The sequence below is a fragment of the Erinaceus europaeus genome, chromosome X (genome assembly GCF_950295315.1).
Source record: "Erinaceus europaeus chromosome X, mEriEur2.1, whole genome shotgun sequence".
Classification (NCBI taxonomy): Eukaryota; Metazoa; Chordata; class Mammalia; order Eulipotyphla; family Erinaceidae; genus Erinaceus; species Erinaceus europaeus.
The window spans coordinates 47,755,339-47,776,731 of NC_080185.1; the positions used below are offsets into that span (position 1 = coordinate 47,755,339).

The 21,393-nt window shown below is 38.3% G+C and overlaps 1 pseudogene; it reads left to right on the forward strand.

The window, feature by feature from the left end:
* LOC103122658 (uncharacterized) overlaps positions 1 to 21,393 on the forward strand; it is a 55,405-nt pseudogene that overhangs the window by 29,908 nt on the left and 4,104 nt on the right.

Sequence of the window (21,393 nt, forward strand, 5' to 3'; positions counted from 1 at the left end):
ACACCGTTCCCACCACCAAAGGTATACCTGCAAGCAGAAGTACACTAGAGTTTGCAGTGAGTACCTCCCTAACACTTCCTCTCCACTATTCCAAGCTTTGGGCCCATGATTGCTCAACAAATTGTTTGGCTTCGTATGTTAACTCTCTTTTCAATCACCAGGTTCCAGATGCCACCAGGATGCTGGCCAGGCTTCCCTGGATTGAAGACCCCACCAATGTGTCCTGGAGCTCAGCTTCCCCAGAGACACACCTTACTAGAGAAAGAGAGAGGCAGACTGGGAGTATGGACTGACCAGTCAACGCCCATGTTCAGCGGGGAAGCAATTACAGAAGCCAGACCTTCTACCTTCTGCAACCCTCAACGACCCTGGGTCCATGCTCCCAGAGGGCTAGAGAATGGGAAAGCTATCATGGGAGGGGGGGTGGGTTATGGAGATTGGGTGGTGGGAACTGTGTGGAATTGTACCCCTCCTACCTTATGTTTTTGTTCATTAGTCCTTTCTTAAATAAAAAATTAAAAAAAATGTCATTAGTAAAGGAAAACGCCAATCATTAGATTTCGAGATATTTTGAAACACTGTACACATATCTTAGGAAAATAGTATCTCCTTTTTTCCTCTCTACATTAAGAAATCTGTCTGTGTTTTACTTTGTACTTTCCTTTGAAAAAATTTGTACCCATGTGCCAACAACTACACTGACCTTCCCTCCAATGAAGTAAAAGAACTTTATTATGGTATCAGTTTGTAGCTGGTGCAGACTATCCAAACAAAGGGGTAAAATTAAGATTAATCAACATCTCTGAAACTGAAATTCACATCTGGAGAATAAAATAATTTATTTCATAAATTGTTCTTGAGAATGAATTATCATAGTGTTTAGTGATCACAATAGCTCTATACATGTCATGTTTCTCCTGATTTCTCTCAAAAGATATGAAACAATACCCTTTCCCCCAGAATATATATACTACCTATGTCAATTTACTACTTTAGAATTTCAGCACTTGAAAATGTTACTCTGATAAGAAAATTAGCAAAGCAGACCTTTCTTAAAGACACAACTTATAATTTTTGAGTTGTTGAGTGTCTTTACACTAAAACTCTGGGTATTGTTGGGGTAGAAAGAAATAAACCTACAGCTGAGTTCTTCAAGCTAGATGAAGAAGTTAACATGAGGACATATGATAAGAGAATAGAGAAATTTGTTAATAACATGTATAATTTCTGTACACACGAGAGAGAGATGTGGAAATTCTGAGTAACTTGTCACATGATATTAAATGCCATCTTAAAATGCTTTCTAATCCATTGGGGAAAAGAAACGCTAAGTAAAAATAACCTAAGCTTCACTTTCTCCAGAAAGAAGAAGGGGAGGTCATCTACCAAGGAGGGGCACAATATAACTAGTAGAGACATGTAAATGTAAATTCCACCTTCTCCATTGACCAGATCCTCCCATAGGTTGATTTTTCATCTCAATGGTAGTCTCCATTCTGTCTCCAGCATCCTTTTAATGAAATTAACATTTTGACAAAGAGGTATTTGGGGACATGATAGACATTTGCTCCCCTATGTCACTTTTCCTTCCATGCATATTAGCATTGGGACAAATGGAAAAATGGCTCTTCCTTAAGAAGTCCATAAACTAAACAGTAATAACAAAAATAATAATGATAACAATAGCCAAAATTTAGTTTAATATTTATGTGGCAGTGTGTAAGTCATTTTCTATTCACAACTTTATTTAAAATTTTTGAGAAAATGCATTTTACCTTTTATCTGTTTATTTTTAGAATTGAAGCATTACAGCTTATTTGGTGCTTGAGATCAGACCTGGGGATTCAAACATGCATGTAAGTTCTGTGCTCTATCTGCTGAGCTATTTCTCCAGCTACAACATGTCTTTGAAATTTTCTGTATGATACACATTTGTAGCAAAAATTTTTTTTTTAATGGAGAGTGGAAAAAGTTGAATCCTATACTAAAGTTTGTGCAATGGCAAAAAAAAGTATATGAATACTGGAAACATGTGGATTATACCATCATACAATTAAAGAAATTCAGGTTTGTGGGGAGTAGTGGTGTACCTGGGTAGTGGTGTACCTGCTTGAGCACCATTACAATGCATAAGGACCCAGGTTCCACCCCCCGGTCTCCACCTTTGGGGGAAAGCTTTCAAGTGGTGCAGGTGTCTCTCTGTCTCTCTCCTCTGTCTCCCTTTTCCCCTCTCAGTTTCTGACTGTCTCTATCCAGTAAATAAATGAAGATAATAAAAAATATTTTTATAATTAAAAAAATTGAAGTTTAGAAATGTTAAGAATTTTTATTCAAGAGAGGTTGGAAACTGTGGTCCTAAAGCATGTACAGTGTTTAAAATCATTACTACCCCAATAATTAAGAAACTTCTTCAAGATCAATAGCTAGGAATTGAAGGAGTCCAAGATTTAACCCCTGTTCGTAACCCCTAGTGTTTATGAAATTAATTTTTAAGGTAAACAAGCTGTCTGAGTGTATAGACTTAAATGTTATTTACCAGTTTATAATTTCAGATCATAAAATTTAACTCAGTTTCTATTGCATTCTTTAAATTCATTAGAATATTACATTCTGTCCTCCTTGGCCAGGGTATAGAACGTTCCTTTGTTCTTCCTTCTTTGGCAACAACTTTTAGAAAGGTAAGCAAAATTTGAACTTCTCTGGAATAAATTTTGGAAAGCTGTTTGTCAAGTGGGTGGCTCCTGATATTCAGTCAGAGAGTTGAACAGATTTAAAATATCATAAAATCAACACAATGTGAAAGAATATGAGAGTAGACTAATGTATAGACATGTGTTTCCTTACTGAAAACACATTTTTCAATGAGTTCCTTTCCACCTTGAATAGAAAATTTGGGAACACTTCCAAAGTTTTTCCCTTAAGTCATTTTATTTCTGCCCTCCCCCTTCTGCCTCCCTCCTGTTCACTAAACATTTCAAAGCAATTTTGTATGGCTTCAAGTGCTCATTGCCAAGTAGTTTTCTGTGTGGGTTATTGTGCTAAGTAAAAGCAAATTTATCTAGAGATACCTAAGACACCAGTCCTTATTCTATGGCAAGAATCTCTGATATGGATTATCTGTTTGGTGGTGGTAATAAATTGAGTGTTTGATAGTACAGAATGCTCTGTCTTCCAAATTGAGTGATTGGAATCATCAGCAGTTGGTCTATTGGTCAGAACTCTGTGACAAGACTAAGTACACACCCTTTTTTTGTATTTGCTGTGCCTCCTCATGTACCAGAATCATATGGGCAGTGATCCTCCTCAAGGATATGAGACTCAAGCTAGGCCTCATGTTCATTTTTTTTTTAAATTTTACTGCCTGTTTAACCAATTCCTTACACTCAACTCTATGTTGAAATAACTGCCATTATTTCTGTTTTTCTAAAGAAATGAGTTTTTTTCCTGTTTTTTTTTTTCACCCTGTCTGAGTCAGCCAGCCGATTTGTTGCATTTCCCATAAATTTCAAGATTTTTTTGACACTGGTCCAAATTCCAGGCAACAAAGGAGGTCAAAAGAAAGCTAAGAGGACAGCAAAAAATTTTCTACGCTCTCCTTTGCCCAAATTAAATTTTATAATCTGAAATTGGTCTTCAAGGAAGAGGAAACACATGGAATTCATTTGTGGGTGTGTTTTGTTCTAGTCGTGACCTGTGTATCCAATCTATATATGTATCAAAGGATTTCAGAAGTGCTGAGATAGTAATTTCTTCAAACACCCCACTACTCCGAATAAATTCTTTCTGACTGCAAAGAGACAAAATAATTATCTATTTGTTTCACAAAAAATATTAAAAATTCCTTTCTACCTCTTCATTGGAAAATGATTGGGAAGCATTATTTTATTGAAGATATGCATGTTAACCTAAAATCTCCAAGTTTAGTATTTCCAAAGTACAGTTTATAAAATTATAGAATCATTTTACCCCACACCAGTGAGACTGACCTACAAAGCAATTGGAAACAAATGTTGATGAGGATGTGGAGAAAAAGGAAATCTGACTCATTCACGGTTGGTGGGAATATAAACTGGGGCAGCACGTCTGGGTCTGGAGAACTGAGTGGAGAGCACTTAAACAGATAAAAATAGAAATATTTTTAAATTTTTATTTATTTATTTAAATGAGAGAAAGACGAAGAGAGAGAGAGACTCCAGAGCACTGCTCAGCTCTGGCTGATGGTGGTGCTAGGGATTGAACCTGGGATTTCAGAGTCTTTTGCAGAATCATTATGCTATCTCTCCAGCCCAAAAGAGAAATATTTTATAGCCCAGTGACATCATCCCCTAGGATATGAAAATACCAATTCAAAAGGATAAGTATACACCTATATTTATAACTACACAATTCATAATAGCCAAAATATAGAAGCAACCTAAATGTTCAATGACAGATGACTGGGCAAAGAAGTTATGAGATATATCTTCAAGGGAATACTAGTCTGCAGTAGAAAAAGATGAGACTGTATCATCTGAGACAAAATAGAACTGGATGTGATTATACAAAGTGAAATAATTAAAGAGGTGAAGGACAATTAAAGATGACTTCACTAATATGAAAAAAATATAGATAACTAAAGCAAATAAACTTGCAAAAATAGTAACTAGTCTGTCTCTTAGATTTTGTAAAAACTATGATGTTTATCAGTATGGGGGGATATGACTTTGGTGGTGGTTGTGGTGATTTACACACATACACACACATACACACACACACATACTCACACACCTGAGTGTGAAACTATACTCCTGAAATCTAATAATTTTGCAAATCATTGTTGAATCACTAATAATAATAATACATTATAACTTTAAAAGTCAGTTTCTTTAAAGAGACTCAGTAGATTAATCATTCAGTACTCAGGACAAATGTCATATTGTCCAAGTAAGTGGAAATTAATCACCAGAAAAGCAAGCACAATAAAAAATTGTCTTCTGTAAGAAAATATAGACTTTTCCCTTGAGATATGTTTCTATTATTCTAATCTAACCATATAATTGCCCTGCTTAAACATTTCAACATATTACTATTGTTACTATGATGATCAACTCCATTGCCTGGTAGGCACTCTGAGTTGTATTTCCAGATATGCACTCTTTTCTGGTCTTTCTTCTTTAAAATGAGAAAATTCAAGTATGTTGCTATTCTTGGAAAATATTAAATATTCCTCACGAATGTCACTCATGCCTTAGGATCCAGATTTTCTAACCCCCATTTTTGAATCTCTGTAGAATATCTGAAACACTTTGAATAAAGCACATCCCATTGTCCTAAGGCACAAGTAGCAGTAGGCAGTCATCCCTCTCGCCAGTATCCTCAGAGCACAACCAGTGTGTAAGCAATTAACTCACTTCCTACTGTCCTCAGAGTGCATCCAGCCCTTAGTCAACTTGGATATACTCCTTTCTTAATGCTTAGTGGAAAATAACTTCCTCTCTTCATTATTGTCTAATATTTGTAAAAGACACTTTCTTTAAATTTTTTTTTTATTTATAAAATGAAATAATTGACAAGACCATAGGACAAGAGGGGCAGAATGCTTACCCCAAGGCCCCATACCCAATCCCCTCCCCCGAGAGCCCCTCACTCTCCATCCCTCTGGGAGCACAGACCTAGGACCACTGTGGGATGCAGAAGGTGGAAAGCCTATCCCTTGCAATCGCCTCTCCACTGACATGAGCACCATCAGGTCGATCCATACTCCCAGCCTGAAAAGACAATTTCTATCATTCTGAATTCACTGTTCCTCAACAAAGTTGGAGAATAATTTTTTTCAGAGCATAAATTCCCCTTCTTCCCTTTAACAAAATAATTTTTCTTGTAAAAAATTCCTCTTCTCCTTCTTTTTTCTATCTCTCTTTCTTTCTCCCCCCCCCCTTACTTATTGCTTAATGGGTCAGATGGCTCTATTAGCAGTACTAACATTTTCTACATGTTATTAAAAAGGTTGTCTGCAACTAGGTGTATTCAAATGCACTAACTTAAGCAGAGTTAAATAGGTATTTTTTTCAGTCTTCAAGATCTAAAACATGTTAATTTTCTCTGGAATTCTCTACTGGAAATTTAAGTATGAAATGCTTTTCAAATGAAACAAACCTAGAAGCTGCAGTAAACAGAATTTCAGAAGTTTCTTAATTAAGCACTTTTCAAACCAATCCTACCTAACCTGGGGCATCTCAGCTGCTCCTTTGGTCAAATTCTTTCTTGCCACAGATTAGATACAGGTTAAGCAATAGTCTGGATTTACCTAGATAGTTAATCCACAAATTTCAATTCTATAATTACTGGAACCAGACTGTGGGTTTTTATTATCATTATTTTTTTCTTTTTTATTTAAGAAAGGATTAATTAACAAAACCATAGGGTAGGAGGGGTACAATTCCACACAATTCCCACCACCCAATCTCCATATCCCACCTCCTCCCCTGATAGCTTTCCCATTCTCTATCCCTCTGTGAGCATGGACCCAGGGTCATTGTGGGTTGCAGAAGGTAGAAGCTCTGGCTTCTGTAATTGCTTCCCCGCTGAACATGGGCGTTGACTGGTCAGTCCATACTCCCAGTCTGCCTCTCTCTTTCCTTAGTAGGGTGGGTCTCTGGGGAAGCAGAGCTCCAGGACACATTGGTGGGGTCTTCAGTCTAGGGAAGCCTGGCCGGCATCCTGATGACATCTGGAACCTGGTGACTGAAAAAAGAGTTAACATACGAAGCCAAACAAATTGTTGAGCAATCATGGACCCAAAGCTTGGAATAGCAGAGAGGAAGTGTTAGGGGGATACTCACTGCAAACTCTAGTGTACTTCTGCTTTCAGGTATATATTTTGCAGTAGTTTACGGATACATGTGAACATATGATCTCTCTCTCACAGAAACTGGTGTATATCTAGGTTTTGGGACTTTGTTAGAAAGTGAACCACCTGAGATGGAATTAGAGTATACTATAAAAGGAAAGGTCTCACCCAAGTAATGAAGCTGAAGGGTTGTCATTCTACACATGAAGTCTCTGGACACAGTCTGAAGTGAAGCATGTTGAGGTGGCAATCGTTGTGTTGGTAGACTGTGGGTCTTTTATATCAGCTTTTTATAGTCTTGTTTGCTCTCACATTGTGGTAAAAGCTTATGAACAGAACATGTGCATACACACACACACACACGTAATATTCCATATTTTTTTTTACCAGAGCACTGATCAGCTCTGGTTTACAGTGGTGCAGGGGATTGAATTTAGGACTTCGAAGCCTCAGGCATGGCATGACAGTCTTTTTGCATAACCATTATGCTATCTACCCCTGTCCCGGAATATTCCAGATCTTAATCACGCATTTTTTCCCCTGTTTCAATAGTGTTTATTTTTTGGTTATTTTTTATGGTAAGTTAATAATACAAATGAAAGACTTGGAGGATTTCTGTCTCTTTGTAAATTTTCGAATTCATTTGTTTCCTACATAGAGTGTAATTTCTTTGCAGTTACATAAGATAACAGGATGGTCAGTGGAATTTGTCAAATAAAATAAATATCTATGCTGTCAATTTTTTATTTTTTAAATTTTGTACTAATGATTTAATAATAGTTAATAAGATTATAGGATGAAAGGGGTACAATTCCTACCACCAGAGTTCCATATCCCATTCCCTCCATTGGAAGCTTCCCTATTCTTTTCTTTATTCCTCTGGGAGTATGGACTAAAGATCTTTATAGGATGCAGAAGGTGGAAGTCTGGCTTCTGTAATTGCTTCTCCACTGAACATGGACATTGGCAGGTCCACCCACACCCCCAATCGTCTCTATCTTTCCCTAGTGGCTGTGGGGAGGTGAGGTTCCAGGACATATTGGTGAGGCTGTCTGCCCAGGGAAGTCAGGCTGGTGTCATGGTAGCATCTGAAACTTGGTGGCTGAAAAGTCGTAAGATATGAAACAGGTCAAATTATTTAATAATCAGGAACCTAAAGGTAATTATAGAGCAGATCGAACTAAGGGTCTTATTGTGGGAAGAAGCTAGGAAGTCCATTTTAGGTACATTCCAAGGGGCCCATGACTTTAGTAATTTTTGCATGGGCCAAGTAGCTAACATGTAGGTGGACTAAAAGTATTATCTAGGAATATGGTGTCAGAGTTGAGAAAGGACTAGAAAGCTAGATTAGGGCAGAAAGTATCTCCCAAATATGAGGAAAGTATACATAAATACTATTAACTGTAGGCCCCATCGATCTGATCTAGGACCTACATCTATTCATATTTAGCACAGGAGCCTGTGTAACCTCTGCATCCCTATCAGTCTGAGCTCTCACTCCATGGTCACAGCTAGAAACATTTTAGGCTGCACTCATTTCAGGACCTGTCTTCCTCAAGTGACAGAGTAGGCTGACTCAGCCTCCCTTTAGAGAATGGGGCACTGTACCACTACTGTTCTACATTGAGGGCAAGGCCCTAGAGAGCCCCACTGGAAGGTTTGGCCTGGTAGTGACCAAAAAGGCCGTTGTTAAAGTTTGCCAGTAAGAGTCACACATTTTCAACATGACCACAGCTGAATCACACACAATTCTTTTTGTTTCTTGTGGTAATGAATTGGGGCCACAGAAGGCCAATAATTGGTACCTGAGCCATTTTTCATAGGACCTACTCGGGAAGCCACCCCCTTCATGTTCTCACTCCTTAATGAAGCATAGAGTTATGTTTCTCTAACAGGAAAAATAAAAAAAATTAGTAGTTGAGATAATTGACTGGATCTGGGTCTCAGAATTTTTCTCTGCCCACTCCTCCCACCTTCCGAAAAGTGAACAACGCCGAACACTTTGAGGGAAGAACTTTTTTCTTTTCATGCAAAAGATTGGAGAATAAAATTATCTTCCCCCATGACATCAGGCAGAAATGGCTGGCTTCACATTAATCCAGTAATAGAACATACAGAAAAATTTCACCAAAATTATTAGGAAAATATGGATGTTGGCAACTAACTCCCTCTGCCACCAAACACATCAGCCTAAAATTGAGCCTTATCACAAACTTGAGCTCTTTTGTTAATACCATTGTGCAGATCAAATGAGAAACTGGAAAAACCACTTACATGTCACAACTCTTTTTTTTTTTTTTTTTTTAGGAGGGGTACAACTCCACACAATTCCCACCGCCCAATCTCCATATCCCACCCCCTCCCCCGATAGCTTTCCCATTCTCTATCCCTCTGGGAGCATGGACCCAGGGTCATTGAGGGTTGCAGAAGGTAGAAGGTCTGGCTTCTGTAATTGCTTCCTCGCTGAACATGGGCGTTGACTGGTCGGTCCTATACTCCCAGTCTGCCTCTCTCTTTCCCTAGTAGGATGGGTCTCTGGGGAAGCTGAGCTCCAGGACACATTGGTGGTGTCTTCAATCCAGGGAAGTCTGGCCGGCATCCTGATGACACCTGGAACCTGGTGACTGAAAAGAGAGTTAACATACAAAGCCAAACAAATTGTTGAGCAATCATGGACCCAAAGCTTGGAAAAGTGGAGAGGAAGTATTAGGGAGGTACTCACTGCAAACTCTAGTATACTTCTGCTTTCTTACTTTGGTGCCATACTCCAAACTCAATTTCTGCTTTGCGTTTCTACTTTTTTTTTTTTTTTTACATGCATAACATTCCCCAGATTCCCATTTAGCAATACAACCCCCACTATTTCATTCATCATTTTTCATGGACCTGTATTCTCCCCACCCACCCACCCACCCCAGAGTCTTTTACTTTGGTGTAATACTCCAATTCCATTTCAGGTTCGACTTGTGTTTTCTTTTCTAATCTTGTTTTTCAACTTCGGCCTGAGAGTGAGATCATCCCATATTCATCCTTCTGTTTCTGACTTATTTCACTCAACATGATTTTTTCAAGGTCCATCCAAGATCGGCTGAAAACAGTGAAGTCACCATTTTTTACAGCTGAGTAGTATTCCATTGTGTATATATACCACAACTTGCTCAGCCACTCATCTGTTGTTGGACACCTGGGTTGCTTCCAGGTTTTGGCTATTACAAATTGTGCTGCCAAGAACATATGTGTACACAGATCTTTTTGGATGGATGTGTTGGGTTCCTTAGGATATATCCCCAGGAGGGGAATTGCAGGGTCATAGGGTAGGTCCATTTCTAGCCTTCTGAGAGTTCTCCAGACTGTTCTCCACAGAGGTTGGACCAATTGACATTCCCACCAGCAGTGCAGGAGGGTTCCTTTGACCCCACACCCTCTCCAGCATTTGCTGCTGTTACCTTTTCTGATGTGTGACATTCTCACAGGAGTGAAGTGATATCTCATTGTTGTCTTGATTTGCATTTCTCTGACAATCAGAGACCTGGAGCATTTTTTCATGTGTTTCTCAGCCTTTTGGATCTCTTCTGTGGTGAATATTCTGTCCAATTCCTCCCCCCATTTTTGGATGGGGTTATTTGTTGTCTTGTTGTTGAGTCTGGTAAGCTCTTTATATATGTTGGTTATTAAACTCTTATCTGATGTATGGCATGTAAAGATCTTCTCCCATTCTGTGAGGGGTCTCTTGATTTGGGTAGTGGTTTCTTTTGCTGTGAAGAAGCTTTTTAATTTGATGTAGTCCCATAGGTTTATACTTGCCTTAGTCTTCCTTGTAATTGGATTCGTTTCATTGAAAATGTCTTTAAAATTTATGCGGAAAAAAGTTCTTCCAATATTTTCCTCTAAGTATCTGATAGTTTCTGGTCTAACATCCAAGTCCTTGATCCACTTGGAATTTACTTTTGTATTTGGTGAAATACAGTGATTCAGCTTCATTCTTCTGCATGTTTCAACCCATTGTTTCCAACACCATTTGTTGAAGAGACTCTGCTTTCCCCATGTAATAGTCTGGGCCCCTTTGTCAAAGATTAGATGTCCATAGGTGTGGGGCCTCATTTCTGGGCTCTCAATTCTATTCCACTGGTCAGTGTGTCTGTTCATGTTCCAGAACCAAGCAGTTTTGATGACAATGGCCCTATAATATAGTTTGAGATCTGGCAGTGTGATGCCTCCGGTTCTGTTCTTTTTTCTCAAGATTGTTTTGGCAATTCTAGGTCTTTTCTGGTTCCAGATAAACATTTGTAGCATTTTTTCTATTCTCCTAAAAAATGTGCTTGGGATCTTGATGGGGATAGCATTAAATTTGTAGATGGCTCTGGGTAATATATTCATTTTGATGATGTTAATTCTTCCAACCCATGAGCATGGAATATCTTTCCACTTCTTTGTGTCTTTTTCAATTTCTTTGAGTAGTGACTCATAATTTTCAGTATACAAGTCTTTCACTTCTTTGGTTAGGTTTATTCCTAGATATTTTATTGTTTTTGTTGCTATAGAAAAAGGAACTGATTTCTGGATTTCAATTTCTTCTAACTTAGTGTTTGCATAGAGGAATGCCACTGACTTTTGAATGTTAATTTTATAACCTGACACATTACTGTATTGCCTGATGATTTCCAAAAGCTTCTTGCTAGATTCCTTAGGTTTTTCCATGTATACTATCATGTCATCTGCAAATAAGGAGAGTTTGACTTCTTCTCTTCCAATCTGTATTCCTTTAATTCCTTGCTCCTGCCTGATTGCTATGGCAAGAACTTCCAACACTATGTTGAATAGTAATGGTGATAGTGGGCAGCCCTGTCTAGTACCTGATCTGAGGGGAAATGCTTCCAGTTTTTCACCATTGAGTATGATGTTGGCTGTAGGTTTGCTATATATAGACTCCACTATCTTCAGGAATTTTCCATCTATTCCCATTTTTTGTAGTGTTTTGATCATAAAGGGATGTTGTATTTTGTCAAAGGCTTTCTCTGCATCTATTGATATGACCATGTGGTTTTTGGTCTTGCTTTTGTTGATATGGTGGATCACATTGATTGATTTACGTATATTAAACCAACCTTGCATGCCTGGGATAAACCCCACTTGGTCATGATGGACAATCTTTTTGATATACTGCTGTATCCGGTTGGCTAGAATTTTGTTCAATATTTTCGCATCTATGTTCATCAGAGATATTGGTCTGTAGTTTTCTTTTTTGGTTGTGTCCCTGTCTGCTTTTGGTATCAGGGTGATGTTGGCTTCATAGAAGCTGGCAGGGAGTATTCCAGTGTCTTCAATCTTCTGGAAGACTTTTAAAAGTAGAGGTATTAGTTCTTCTTTGAAAGTTTTGTAGAATTCATTTGTAAAACCATCTGGTCCAGGACTTTTATTTTTGGGAAGATTTTTGATAACTGTTTCAATTTCATTAGCTGTGATGGGCCTGTTCATGTTATCCACTTCCTCTTTACTTAGTTTTGGAAGTTGGTAGGTATCTAGGAAATCATTCATTTCTTCCAGGTTCTCTAACTTGGTGGCATATAGTTGTTCATAGAAGCCTCGCATGATATGTTGAATTTCTGCAGTGTCTGTTGTGATATCTCCTCTTTCATTTACTATCCGATTTATTTGGGTCTTCTCCCTTTTTTGTTTTGTGAGTCTGGCTAAAGGTTTGTCGATTTTGTTTACTCTTTCGAAGAACCAACATTTACTTTCATTGATCTTTTGTAACATGTCACAACTCTTAAGTTGTTCTTAGCATGAAGAAATTTCTTACCAAGTTTTGAAAACTAATAATTGGCAAAGGCGATTTTAAATCTGTCCATGATAAAAGAACAGGAATTCAATATCACTTTGCAATTAATCAGTGAGTTTTGGATATACAATCTGCCCAACAAGAAGTTTATGTAGTTATTGAAATATGCTGCTTCTATGTAAATCAAACAAGAAACATAGAATATAATTCATTTACATCTAATGAAAGGCAAAGCTACTATTTTTCATCAGATAAATGAAGCCCATTCATTTCAGATTTGTCCTTCTCTGGTTAGTTTTATTCATTATAATCTTTGTAATCTTCTCTTTCTGCAGGCTTCTTGTCAATCAAATACTAACCAAACTTCTCTCCCCACAGACATCAGCTGAATTACAAATATATGGAAGTGCAAGAGAAGTTCCAAAGGAAGGAATTGAAAAGGATCTAAACAGACCTCAGGAAGGTTTTTAGAGACAGAAATTTTAGGAGATACCTCTTTGGTAGATAGATTGTTTTAAACTAAAAATGAAAGCTTGAGTCATGCCCTGATTATCTACATTAAGCTTTATCTCTTCCTTATCAGAATAAGCATAATTTAAAAATCAAGACCTATTTCTTTTCAAATAGAAAGCAATTGCTCTTTTTCTCTCTCCTTCTATCACTTCTAGCCCCCTTCCCACTCTTCAGACTCTCTTAATGAACAGTTTTGAATATAAATACCTTTCCCCCTCTTAATATAGAGACTTTACACTTCACTCCCTCCATGCATATTATATATATTCTTTTCTGACCTAAAATTGTTTGTATTTTTCACCCAGTATTAGAAGAACCTAAAGGGGCAGGTGACTTTCTCCCAGCGTAATGACCCTGAAATTCTCCTCATTCGGAACTCTTATGGAACTTATATTCTATGATAAGTAATTCAACACAATCATATCTGGGGACCTTTCATGTTTTGACATTTTAATTATTTTTTTAATTTATTCCCTTTTGTTGCCCTTGTTGTTGTTTTTATTGTTGTAGTTATTATTGTTGTTGTCGTTGTTGGATAGGACATAGAGAAATGGAGAGAGGAGGGGAAGACAGAGAGGAGGAGAGAAATATAGACACCTGCAGACCTGCTTCACCGCCTGTGAAGTGACTCCCCTGCAGGTGGGGAGCCGGGGTTCGAACCGGGATCCTTATGCCGGTCCTTGTGCTTTGCGCCACCTGCGCTTAACCCATTGCGCTACAGCCCAACTCCCATTTTAATTCTTTTAATGACAATTTATTGACAATCTACTTTTATTACTTATATAGAATCTTCCAAAGCAACATTATGGTTTTATCTATAATTCATTGACAACTCAATTACTGACACACCTTATGAAGTTTCAAGTATATAATATTCGTTATTTAATTTTTACGCCTTTTAAAATGACTAGATATTTCTGGAATGCAGAATTGAGAGGAGGGCAACTAGCTTCAACTAGCTGCTTTTCTATAGACAAGATGCTTTGGGGCATTCTGCCTCTGTCATTAATTATGTAATCTAGAAGGTCATGTTAAAAAGCTTTCTGGAGAAAATATCTTGGGAAACCACCTACAGAAATATGTAAATTTTTACAAAAGCACATGAACTCCCATTGCCCAAAGGCTACATGTTCTCTTTCCCACATTAAAATGAGTAGTCAGGACAAAATGAAATGGAACAGACCTCCCTCTTAAACATTGAGCTTCGTGAGAAGTATTATACTAGAAGGTTTACAGCTGAGTAGGTTTAGAGCTAGTATTCTCTAGATGCTTCCCTTTGGTAGACATATCATTTTAAGGACAATGAAGACCCTAAAGTCTCTAGTAACCACCCACCCCAGTCCCATCAAAATATACACTTAGCAAATTGTTGTCTTTTTCAGATCTAAAAAGAAATGATGTTAGTTTCCAAATTTCTTTCTGCACCTATATTCTCTTCTCTCTTCTCAAAATCCCTGGGGCTTTAGCTTTGAATATGTAAACCTATCTCTTCCATACAGATAACAGGACCTGTATAATCTTTATAGCTCCCTACCCCCAACCCATGCAAGTTATCAATATATTTCCCTTCTTTCATCAATCTGCCTTATACTTGTTTGGTTATTTGTTCAACCCATGAAAAGCCCAGAAGGGTACAGAATTATTTCTTTTCAAGCTCACAGCAGAGAATTCCATAAGACTTAAACATGTGATATGAGTTAGGGGTTCAACTTCAAATTGTCCATTGTTCTTTGATAAGATCTTCTGTAGTCTAGGTAGCTAATTATAAGGAGAAATAGGCTGATGGTTTTCTAGTTTTGGATGTCTAGCATTAAGTGCTATTTTGATACTGACATAGCCAATTATCAGAATTATTATCTAGCATTGCCAGAGTTTATTAAACTCACAGAAGGGAATATTTGATCTGTGCTTGACTTTGTAAAAATAAGAGGGTTAATAAGAGTGAGAGATAGATTGAAAAGGAGCTTATAGACAAATACCAGATGACCTCACACATATTTTGGTACTTAAAAAGCAAAGCAAAGGAACAGACAGGGTAAAACATAAATCCTTACACCATGCCTTCATATTTGAGGCTACTAATGTGGGAGGAACTGTAAGGTGGGGAAGAGGACACAATATCCTTCATTGGAGGATGATGGCACTTTGATGGTGGATGAGGTAATTTAGTACATATTTTGGAGAGATATAAAACTGACAGTCTGAGACAGCAACATTCCTTAAAGTAACACTTTCTGAATAAGATAAACAGAAAAAGACCTCATGTTGAAATATGGACAGAATGGACACATCAACATTATTGAAGTTAATTTTCTAATAAACACAAAATACACACTTCCTTTCTTGCTTCTTTCTCTTTCTTTTCTAAAAATTATATTTATTTGATAGAGACAGCCAGAAATTGAGAGGAAGGGGGAAACAGAGAAGGAGAGAGACACCGGCATCACTGCTTTACTACTTGTGAAGCTTTCTCCCTGCAGTTGGGGACCAGGGGCTTGAACCTGGGTCCTTGCACATTGTAACTTATGCTCTAAACCAGGTGAGCCACTACCTGCCCCTTTCTATTTCTATGATGAAGAAGAGGGACTTCTAGAAGGTGAGATGGAAAATGGTTAAAAGCAAGACATGTTGATCTTTGATAAAGGGGTTCACCTGATATATCAGTAGCTGACAGCTTATAGGTCCTTGGAATTAACCTTGGAAATCCTTAAGTTGAAGTCACCTGTAATTGTTTCCCAGAGTGATAGTTTGGTATAGGTCTAATTTGATATAACTTACATGAATTCAGAGTAATTTCTCTTTTATTCTGATGGTGGTGTGGGTGATTAGCAATATCTCATAGTCTTTCCCATCAGGATGGCAGTTACTGCTTTCATCTAAAGGCCTTGATGCCTACTCAGTTTCCTGCTTAGAATACTGGGAACACATGTCAGTCAGTGGAGTCAAAGATCTTTTCATATGCTGGTAAAAATCTTTAAATATATCATTTATTTTCCTACTCATGACCACAGAATGTGAGCTCAGATCTAGAGGAATGCAGAGGTCACAGGCTCCTAAGCTAATTATGGGCTCCAGATCGAATCAATTCGATGGGGTTTACAGACAACAATTTTTATACCTTTTTCCCATATTAGGGAGCTACTGTCTTCCCTGATCCAGATTTCTGGTCCTTTTCCCAGCCATGACATCATCTCCTCAGACAATAATTAGGATCCACCAGCATGTCAGATTTCAGGCTCAGGCAAAAACAAACAAACAAACAAAATACACTAGTATAGCTACAGGCCCTTTGAAATATAACTAAAATATGCCTACTAGCTATCTAAAAAATGGAGGACCCCCCCCAACACTTCATCTGCACTATTCAAGCCTTTAGGTCCATGTTTGTTTGGCTTTGTATGTTGTACCCCTCTTATCCTAAGGTTTTGTCAGTGTTTCCTTTTTATAAATAAGAAATTAAAATAAATAAATATATCATTTAGTGTCTGTGCATAATTAGCCATAACATCAAATTGTTCACTTATGTTCCCAGAAATATAAAATTTATAGATGTTAGTAGGCATTAGACAACCAAGTATTAGTTTAATAGGAATTAATCCATGACTTCTGTTTGGGATATTTTGAATCTTTATGTGGATCAAACTTGAATTTTTTGGTGATTTCTTGATAAACATTTCCTAATGTACTATTTATATCTAAATTTGTGTGTTCTAAATAATTAAGGACATTATAGGATGTGGAATCCTAGTAAATGTTCCTGAGTATTTGAAAATATATAATTTGTCTCTGTTGTTAAGTGAGTTCTTTGATCTGATTCAACTAATAAGAATACCAAACTGAGGAATGATTTTAGTTATTAATTTCTTTGCCACTGTTTTAGCATAGGCATATTTAATTGAATAATATTTATCCACAAAACATACAGACAATAATCCAATAGTCAGAACAGCCTCAACTGACAAAACCATAAAATTAATTTAGAGTACTGCAGCTACTTTCCTTGGAGAACTTCCTGGAGTAGCTGGATTTATTCCAGAAAATTTTATGAAATTTATAAGTGACACATTATGAAACAATCTGGCCAGAAATTGTTGTGGCTTCCCAAGTAAAACCAATTATCTTTTAGTCCCTTCACTACCCCAGTTTTCTATATATGTCACAACTGATGGGAGAAATGGGCAAACCAAAAGTTAAGAGAAAGGGAGATAAATAGAATCTACCAGCCTAGGTATGTAATTCATTTGGTAATTGTCACACTATTGTATATATTTCTCTTTTTCAGATTGTGGGGCATTTGAGTGATCGTTAATGACAGCATGTTAAGGCAGGTTTAAAAACTCAGTAGAAAGAAGGGATAATGGGGTCCACTGTGAGCTGCATAGTTACATCTGTCAGTCCTGTCATTTTCTGGGGCTGCAATATTCTTTTTTTATTTATAAAATGGAAATATTGACAAGACTATAGGATAAGAAGGGTACATTTCCACACAGTGCCCACTCCCAGAGCTCCATATCCAATCCCTTCCCTTGATAGCTTCCCTATTCTTTAACTCTCAGGGAGTATGGACCCAGGGCCATTATGGGGTACAGAAGGTGGAAAGTCTGGCTTCTGTAATTGCTTCTCCACTGAACATAGGCATTGGCAAGTCGATCCATACTCTGAGCCTATCTCTCTCTTTCCCTAGTGGGGTAGCGATCTGGGGAGGTGAAGCTCCAAGACACATGGTGGGGTTGTCTGCCCAGGGAAGTAGATTGGCATCATGGTATCATCTGGAACATGGTGGCTGAAAAAGAGTTAAGATATAAAGCAGAACAAATCATTGACTAATCATGAACCTAAAGGCAATAATATTGCAGATGAAGATTTGTGGTCTCCATTTTGGAAAAAAGCTAGTAGATCTATTTTAGGTATATTCCCAGGGGGGCATGACTTTGCTAGTTTTTGCCTGCACCTGAGATCTAATATGCAGGCAGACCTTGGTTACTGTCTAGGGAGATGGTGTCATAGTTAGAAAAAGGACTAGAATGCTGGCTCAGGGAAGAGAGTAGCTCCCAAATATAGGGAAAATATATAAATAATTGTTAACTGTAAACCCCATCGATTTGTTCTGAGGCCCATATTCAGCATAGGAGCCTATGTAACCTCTACATCCCTGTAGGCTTGCATTCTGTGGTCATGGCTAGGAACATTCCAGGCTGCACTAATTTCAGACCCCATCTTCCTCAGGTAATAGGTAGAGTATGTTGTCCAACCTCCTTTTAGAGAATGTCCCAATAAATGTTCATATCCTCTCCTTATTTTTGGATGGGGTCATTTTTTTTGTTGTTGTTCCTGAGTTTGGTGAACACTTTATATATTTTGGTTATTAGCCTTTTGTCTGATGTATGGCATGTAAAGATCTTTTCTCATTCTGTGAGGAGTCTCTTTGCTTGGGTGATGATTTCTTTTGCTGCACAGAAGCTTTTTAATTTGATGTAGCCCCATTGTTTTATTTTTAATTTTTATTTGTTCAGTGCATATTTTATTGTTAATAATTTACTTATAATATAAAAGAATATTGACAAGACCATAGGATAAGAGGGGTACAATTCCACACAATATCCACCACCAGGGTTCTGTATCTCATCCCCTTCCTTGAAATCTTTCATACTCTTATCACTCTGGGAGCATGGGCCCAGGGTCATTATGGGTGCAGAAGGTGGAAGGTCTGGTTTCCATAATTGCTTCTCTGCTGAACATGGGTGTTGGCAGGTCGATCCATACTCCCTGTCTGTCTCTATCTTTCCCTAGTGGGGCAAGAATCTGGAGAGGTGGGTCCAGAGTACACTGGTGAGGTCCTCTTTCCAGAGGTCTTGTCAGTGTTTCCTTTTTATAAATAAAAATTAAAAAATAACAAAAAGAACTGGATCTTCCCCCAGGATTCTAATGAAGTCTGCGTGCATGACAAAACATACGCCTTTCCAGGTGAGCTATCTCTTGGTCTCCTGGCTTCCAATTTCCCACAGAGTTTCTTCTATCTGTTCTAGGGACTGACTCATAGGAACCACATAAATACATTTTTAAAATATTTATTTCTTTATTTATGAGAGATATAGAAAGAGAAGAGATAGAGATAGAAAGAAACAGGTATCACTCTGGTACATGTGCTGCTGGGGATTGAACTCAGGACCTCATGCATGAGAGTCCAATGCTTACTGCACCACCTCCCAGACCACCATAAATACAATTGTTAACCTAATGAACAGAACTAAACATAAGAAAAAGAAGGTGATAAGAATATACCTACCAATGAAACTGCTCCTGCCAGGTAGTGCCTCCCTGTCTGTTCTACATGGGAACAGTCCATCAATTCTACACTATAACATTGCTGAACTTGCAAAGAATTGAAGTGATAGCAACATATGTGGATATCACGGGTAGCCATTATTCTAATCCCATGGCACCTCCTGAATCAGTGGCAAGTATGTAGACCCAAATTTATATTAGCATAAATATTGAAGAATGGTAACACTGTGCTGTAGTTTTGATTTATAGAAGGACAGAACAAAACAGATAAATCATTTCCCTTAAGTATCACAGCAATGCATCTTTAAATAACTAGTCCCTCAACTCCAAAGACACTAATTTCTCCTTTTCCCACTTTTGTAATTCTCATTAGTATCCAATGAGAGCTATATAGCCAAGGAGGTATAAAACTGAATAGATTCCCTGCACTACAAATTTTCAGAGCAATGTAAACAAAGCAATCTTTTGATTTAATGACAGTATAGTATTGCCATAGAGGCAAAGAATACCAGAACTTTAGAAGCCCAGAATTGGATGTTCATTATCACTGAGCTATGGGTAACTCAGCAAGGTGGAGAGTTTAAGTGAAGTGGTCTCTTGGAGAAATGTTGCCAGTTATTAGACAGGAAGAACACTTTGGGCATATCTTTCTTCTCAACCCTAAAAGTCTAATTTTCCAATCCATCAGGAGTATACTGTTCTTTAATAATTTAAAAATAAAAAAAGGAGATTTTCCAGGGAAGATGGCGGACTGAGAAGCTGCTAGGCTTGAGCTCTGATCACATCTTCTGGAAACGGTAGGATTTTCTGCCTTTAGCAGGCCAGTCAATAAGGGGTCCTAGCACCAAGGAGGTGACTATAACTTAATTTGGGTTAAGAATTAAGAGTAGAGGTGGCGCGGACTAGCGGGTGGGCTGCTACAGACTTCCCAGGCGGTGGGCAAGGCGGGTGCGCCGGGCATTGTCCTCGGCCCGGGAAGGCGGCTCCTCCGTCGGTTGCAGAGCGCTGCTGGGTGGCCGGCAGATTGGGGGCTTCCTCTTGGGAGTCTCTGGGGACCACCGCGGCCCTGAGGGTGGATCCGAGGACATCCTTGAGTACAGCTCTCATTGGATCAAAAGGACGTGGAGCTAGTTTTCATCTTTGAGAAATCCTTTAAAAAAGCTTCAGGGGGGGGTTTCCCGGAAGATGGCGGACTGAGAAGCTGCTGGTGGCTGAGCTCTGACCACATCTCCTGGAAACGGTAGGATTTTCTGCCTTTAGCAGGCCAGCCAATAAGGGGTCCTAGCGGCGACACCAAGGAGGTGAGTATAACTGAATTTGGGTTAAGAATTAGAGTAGGGAAAAAGGGGAAAAGAAAAAAAGGAAAAAATTTTTTTTTCTTTTAATTTTCAAGCATACCTCCTTCCTGCCCCCCCCCCATAACCAGTCCTTTTCTTTACCAAATTCCTGTCCCACCACGGAGTATCATTAATTCTAAGTCTATACCCTTCGGAAACCTCTGGCCTTTTTTCATTCTAAGTAGCCAACCCCCCCCACCTCACCCCACATAGCTAATTAAATAATTAAAAATAAATACATTTAAAAAAACCCTTTCGCCCACTTTCCCGTATGCCTCTCCCAATCCAAACCAAATAATATTGCATCCGCCGATCACAACCTAACCAATGCAACGATTGCCACCTCAACATGCTTCACCTCAGACTGTATCCAGAGACTTCACGTGTGGAATGACAACTCTTCAGCTTCATTACTCGGGTGAGACCTTTCCTTTTATAGTACACTCTAATTTCATCTCAGGTAGTTTACTTTCTAACAAAGTCCCATAACTTAGATATATACCAGTTTCTGTGAGAGAGAGCTTATGTGCACACGTATCCATAAACTACTGCAAAATATATACCTGAAAGCAGTAGTACACTAGAGTTTGCAGTGAGTACCTCCCTAACACTTCCTCTCCACTATTCCAAGCTTGGGATCCATGATTGCT